Source organism: Macrobrachium nipponense, chromosome 3 (assembly GCF_015104395.2).
Source record: "Macrobrachium nipponense isolate FS-2020 chromosome 3, ASM1510439v2, whole genome shotgun sequence".
Taxonomy (NCBI): Eukaryota; Metazoa; Arthropoda; class Malacostraca; order Decapoda; family Palaemonidae; genus Macrobrachium; species Macrobrachium nipponense.
In genome coordinates, this window is record NC_087202.1 from 23373590 (window position 1) to 23381089 (window position 7500).

Here is a 7500-nt window from a genome sequence, read left to right on the forward strand (position 1 = left end):
AAATCCCCTCCCCCCCCTCATTCCCCCTACCTGTTACTCCTACTCTCTACGCAGGATGTAGCCAACAAATTCATGGGCTTTATGCTGTAATTGAATTTACATTTAATGGGGGCATGCCGGGACTTTTGCACTTACTTTTCACAGGATTTTGAGGTTTGTTTTTAAACATTTTACATTTTCGGTAGGAAAGATTTCTTTTGAAAATGATGAAATGATGTATGTAAAATTCGAACAATTTGTGAATGGAAAGATTTCATTTAAAAAGTATCGAATGGATTACATAAAGTTAAGTTTCGAATTCAAGTCGGTTTATGTGGCAGGTTGCATCTTACATACAGCGAGTCATAAAGGAAAATACATTACCTTAGATTTGGTGATTCAAAGGTGTTTTTCACTCTTACAAAAGACAAAAGCAGGCATTCTTTTCGAAAAACGCATCAGACTTTCGTGAGGTCGCTTGGCAGGCCGATTTGAATTCGAGTTTGAATGATCGTTGTTCTGTTTTTATATAAATTATTAAAAAGGAAGTTTTTTTATCATGTAAAGGATAAATTGAAATAAAACAAAGTGCACAGTCTTCAGATTTATTACGGTGACCTGACGGCTAAAGAGAAAATGCAATTATAATCATAAAAGAAATCTTTTTTGCCGCATAAGTTATACCATTAGCACACCATCCGTTGAGCTGTGTTCTCCAAATTCTTGTAAAATTTCTACGATTTTGAAGTTTTCTGCTTTTACTTTTATTATGCCATTCATATAGAGCATTTCGAAAGATAAATTATGAAATAAATATACATATTTTTTTTCTCTCGTTCACGTATGTCAGTAGTGTGCTCTTAATTGTTTATTTAAATTACATCAACTACTCTACAGTTTTTCATTCTCTTGTTTAATTGTTTAGCGACCATTGCTTTACAACAATTCTTCCGCTGCTGGCAGAATGCTAGAATAGCGAGGCGAGAGTCATTCCAATTAAAACCCTCCATCTGCCTGCCCCACATTCTTGCATCTGTAAAAGTTCCGGTGGGATTCTTTGTAGAAAATTCCACCTGTGTTATTGCACAGATTTTAGTGCAGGGTTCTTTACGAGTTTGCGAGTTTCCTCAGTACCTGTGTAATTGGTTTGTGTACATTTTTCAATTACTCGTGCACGAAAGCACACACACACACACACACACACAAACATATATATATATATATATATATATATATATATATATATATGTGTGTGTGTGTGTGTGTGTGTGTGTGTGTGTGTGAGTGCGTGTGTGTGTATTACATTTTATATATACTGTACGTATATATGGCAGAGGCAGATAGCGAAAACAGGCATTTCACGAACTGCCTGAGATTTCAGGCACATACCCCAGGGGCTAGTAGCTAATAATCATGGCCAAATACATTTTACCGTACAAGGGCTAGTACTAAACACGGCGAAAAAGTGTAGGCGAGTCACTGTTTCCCCGTGTTTAGTACTAACCCCGACGGTGATCAGTTGTCCCTAGTGTATTTCAATATCTGCCTGAAATTTCAGGCAGCTCGTGAAATGCCTGGTTTCGCTATCTGTCTGTAACATACGAGTAATATATATATATATATATATATATATATATATATATATATATATATACTACGTATAATATATATATATTATATATATATATATATATATGTATGTATGTATGTATATATGTGTGTATGTGTGTATGTGTGTGTGTTTATGTTTATGTATATATATATATATATATATATATATATATATATATATTATATATATATATACAATATAAAGATATTTTTATTCAGTTACCGTATTTTCATTAGTTTTTACCTATTTTTTTTATCACGAATGTTTGTTGTGATTTACAACACAGATGATAATATCGAAAGCTAATGCGACTTTTTGATGCTTAATTATGGACACATGAAACAATTCACGAGAGAGAGAGAGAGAGAGAGAGAGAGAGAGAGAGAGAGAGAGGCCATTTCTGATTTGAATTTTCATGATTTATTAGTGTAATATTTTGGAGAGAGAGAGAAACAGAGCCATTTCTGATTTGAGTTTTCATGATTTATTAGTGTAATATTTTGAATTAAGCATCAATAAAAAAAGTCGTGCTGCTAGTTATTAGGGATCATTTTGTTCATGCATAGGTTCATAGCTTGAATATATGTTTGGATTTTCAGGTGTTTTACTTGGAGGTTCATAGCTTAAGGATATGAGAAGTTTCTAAGATGTTTGGTTGTCATTATGTTTTTGGGGAGACACGATTTGATAGAATATGTATCTAAAATATTTCCTCTGAGTCGTTGTAGAGATCTTGTATATACTCGTTTCTGATAAGAATTAGTAAGACATCTAGTAAGCGGCTTATATTCATTAGTCTCCGGATATGCTCGATTTATAACTTATCCTCATATCTTCCACCCTGATACTCCCCCTCCCTTTCCTTTCTCGTTTTAGAAAGGCAAGAGACTATAATAGCAGCGTGTTCTGCCGTTCGTAAGCAAAAGCGCCATTGAACGCCAAGAGCAAGATAGATGATACATCACCAATAGATTCGAGTTTTGTGACACTGGCAGAATCCCTCGGAATTTCACGGACAAACTTTATGGTTGATGGAAGGGGGTTGCTGGTTGCTCGAGCCGTAGATACCCGTCGGTACGAAAAATATAGAGATGGATTTGGAACAGATCAGGGGGAGGATTTCCAAAGCGTTTGGCTAATACATTCAATATGTACAGAGATCTCACAAGGATTTGCTGCCTATTTTTCCCCACATCTGGGCTCGGCTGCGTGGTGGTGGGTATAGTATATATGTATATATATATATATATATATATATAATATATATATATATATATATATACTATATATATCTATATATAACTTAGATATATATATATATATATATATAGATATATATATATATATATATATATATATATATATATATTTTGTATACATATATATGTATATGTGCATGTATATTTATGCATACACACACATACACGTTTATATATAATATATGCCCATGTATAGTATAGAGAGAGAGAGAGAGAGGTATTACCACGAAGATCAAAAACCTTGAAAGGTTATACTTCTTAAAGGGGCCGAAAGGAAATATTTTGATATTACCTACATTTGAGTTTAGGAACAGTTATCTCATTAGAACTTCTTGTGGATAAGATGACAATGCCAATTTTCAGTACCTGATCTTTCACTGTATTCGATAATATAGTTGAACCCAAACCATTTTTTTTTTACAGTAGCATAATTCATTGACAACTGCCATCTGAAATGTTTTTTTTTCTCTTTACAGGTAGGAAATTGGAGGTTGCTGCTTCTTTCCCTGCATTCATAACGTTTGTACCAGGTTTCAGGCGTGAGTTCTGCTTTTCTCCCATTTTTCCTTGGTACTTCACTCATTGAACGACAGTCCAGTGCCCTGTGTTTAAGGACTATACTCGTTATCGCAAAGGGGTTAAGATTCATTGATGCCATTCATCTCATACAGAGCAGTGAGAGATTTTGGATGCGGGGAGAGAGAGAGAGAGAGAGAGAGAGAGAGAGAGAGAGAGAGAGAGAGAGAGAGAACATGGATAAAACATTGCAACTCAAAACAGGAACATAAAGCAGATAATTTGTTCAAGAATATAATGTGCATAATTGCTGAATTCCAAATATACATAGATATAGTTTATATTCATCTTCCCATGATAAACTAAGTAAATTATTCATACGCAATTAATTAGATTTGTCTTATGCTTCTGGATGGCGTTCCCTTTGTTGAATGTATGTTGAAATTTTTCAGCAAAAATTAATCTACTATTTCTTAATATTGCAGTCTCAACATCTTGCCTAAAACATTAAAAGAGCCTGCTGTTGACCGTAGTTGTTTCCACTTCGTATGCCAACAAGCGAAAGCTATTAACATTCAATAAAATTATGACTATCAACTTATTCAGTTTTCAGCAGTGTAGTTATATAAGAAAACTTACGCCTTATTCATAAGGTAGATTTATATGTTTGAATGTTACACTCCTGCAAAGATTTCGAAACTGAGATTTCATCCTTTTTACAATTCATAATCATGGTCATTACATTCCCTGCCTGTCGCATTCCGCCTGGCTCTCCGTAAAGGAAGGTGCCTAAGGGCCCTTGTCTGCTTTTCCCTTCCCGTTAATGTAATGCTTGCATTCCCATTACAAAGCCAAGTTGAGTTTTATGGTTCATTTTACAGCCCGGTATTGTATTCCCTATTACGCTGTGTAGATGTTCCCGGCATCGTTACACAGGCCTTGGTTCGTTGTGAGGCCCTGTTTATGTTTCTAAACACATACGTGAACGTACGCGCACAAGACGTGTATATATATATATATATATATATATATATATATATATATATATATATATATATATATATATATATATATAATTACCACAAGGAAGATTAAAGACTGGGTGTAAATTCTGATCAGTTTCGACTTATTTCAATGCCATCACCGAAGAACTTCGATAATGCTTAGAAATAACTCCAAAACCGGCTAGGTTTTACACCAGACCTTAATTTCCTAGAGGTAAAGAGCTGTATAACTATATATAAATATATAGACACACAAACTTACATATGTATATATATATGTGTGTGCACGTGTGTATGTGTAAATTTATGTATATACCTTTTCCTTTGTATATGGAATGACCCCAGAAAGTTGGGATGACATGCTCTTTTATTGATCCCAACTGACTCTGGTACAAGCTCACAGCGAGGTTGACTAAAGAGTGGTAGGCCGGGATATGGACCTTATGATTGCAAGGATACTGCTGTAAGATATAACCCATGGAGCCTCATTTTCTAAGGAGAATAGTACACATACACACACTTATATATATAATATATATTATATATATAGTGATATATATATATATATATTATACATAGACATTATATTATATATAGTATATACATATATATATATATATATACATATACATTATATATATAGCTATATATCTATATATCTATATATATTAATTATATATATACAGGTTAATATATATATATATATAATGTGTGTGTCTGTGTTCCTCTTGGAAGTGGGGCTTCAAGTGTTAGTCTAATAGTTTTCAGCCTGTATTTTGAGATGCTCTGACTGAGACTCGTAATTCACATGGTGGGTAACAGCAGTGCCAAGATCTTTTCAAGGCAACGAATCGAACTCGTAACTCATGCTGGCGAAATGAGTGTGGTACAACTATAACCATTTTGCCAAAACAGGAACAAACCTGAAGGAAAACAAGACGACAGTATGGTTTCTGTGAAGAAAAAAAAAAAACCTTTCATGGCGAGAATCGGTTGTAATGCTTACATGGTGGTTCATTAGTTCAGTGACCAATCGGTATATTATATTGCCCTTCTGAATATTAAGCCCTCCCTCATCTTTTGTTTGCTGTCTGAATACTGACGCCCTTCCTCTACTCTATCGGCCTCTGAATTTGAGAGTCTTCTTTATCTTAATGTACTACTGGAGTCTTTATTAAACTCTGTATGCTTTCTGAATTCAAAGGCTCTTTCTGATTTCTGTCTGCCATCTGAATATTGAGACCCTTCCTTTGTCAATGCTACCCCTCAGCGTACCTAACTCTTGCATGTCGATATTATGAATTTTGCGTTTGTGTGTTTATTCCGGGTGAAAGGTATCTCCTTTTGTTAGGCTTCTGTCTGTGAATGGAGCTATTCGTAGAACTGACTTATCTTTGGGTTTTGCCTTACCATCCATTTTACCCAGTTTGACAGCAAAAGATTAGTGAGAAAAAAAAGGGCTTTCAAATGAACACCATGTTCTTTGAAGGTATGAATTTCAAGTCAGTGGGTTCATTAGCCTTGTTCTATATAAATAGGGTTCGTCATTCTGAATGATAATGATAATAATAATGATAATAATCCTAGCCCAATGAATAATCTTAAATATTAGATTTAGAGACTTTTGCACTTAAATTAGTGAACACGAATATTAAGGAAATCCAAATTTACAAACAACGGTTTCATTTCATCCTGTAGGCCACAATCACATCAAAATACCGAGCGTTTTGTACCATGGCGTCCAAATCCATATAATTCTAAACTTTAGGGAAAATATTAAGCTAACGGTGCCAAAGTTTTATGTAAATAGTCAGGGCGTAATTTGGAGTTGGGAAAAAAAAGTAGAGCTTTATTTGAGGCGTTCGTGGTCTCAAGCCTCGTCTGAGGATTTCCATAGTGAGGCCCGTGACGCCGCGATAAATTTTGCTTATTTCTCTTACGATTTCTGTATTTTCCTTTTTCGTTAAGATCGTATTTTATACCTAAGGCGATTTAGCTTGAAACAGAGACATTTTTTTACCCCTCACAAGAAAATTTGGGAGTGATGGAAGTAGGAATATGTGGAAATATATGAACCATTTTCCTTGTATTGTTGCCAGGCTTACCTGATACAAAGTCCAAGGTTAAAATTTCTCTCTCTCTCTCTCTCTCTCTCTCTCTCTCTCTCTCTCTCTCTCTCTCTCCTTAGCAGTAAATCAGTTACCTGTTAGTCAGTCGACTATAGTGAGTTCTAGTAAGAGTTAAAAAAAAAAACCATAGGCCAGCAACTTCAACCCAAGATACTAACGGAATTAGCACAATCTGGCGCCGTCTAATGAAAGGCGACTATATGCACGTATATATATACATATATATATATAGATATATATATATATATATATATATATATATATATATGTGTGTGTGTGTGGTGTGTGTGTGTGTGTGTGTGCGTGTGAGTATAACGTGGTAGTAAAACTAAAGAGTAAAGTATTCTATTATGTAATGTGCTGAAGGCGATGTCCCCCTCATTAGTGACAACTTTGTAGGTAAACTTGTCAGTTGACAATATAGTTGAGAGTCTTGTGTCATTGAAGCTCATTCTTTGAAAGGCTGTTGAATATTGATGAATAGAGTTAGCTGATGAATGAACCGGTAAAATCGGTAGCTTGACAAAGGGAAGAGCAGTGTAATGAAGAAAATGAATATACCTTTGTTCCTTCTTAATTTAATGGGTTGTCATTTCTCTATACTAAAAGGTTATGCACAAAGGGGTAGAAATTTTTCATTGTTACTGGTACATTTTTATTAGTTTTCTGTAAAAGAAAACTATTGAGATGACTTTGTCTACCTGTTCGCACTTTTTCTGTCCGCCCTCAGGTATCAAGAACTACTGAGACTAGAGGGATGAAAATGATATGTTGATCATCCACCCTCTAATCATAAAACATACCAAATTGCAGCCCTTTAGCCTCAGTAGTTTTTATTTTATTTAAGATTAAAGTCAGCCTTGATCGTGCGTCTGGCAACGTTATCGGACGAGCCATCACCGAGCCGTGGTCAAAGCTTCAGGGGACGCAGCTCATGTAGTATTATACCGAGACCACCGAAAGATAGATTTATTTTCTGTGGCCTCGATTACACGCTGTAA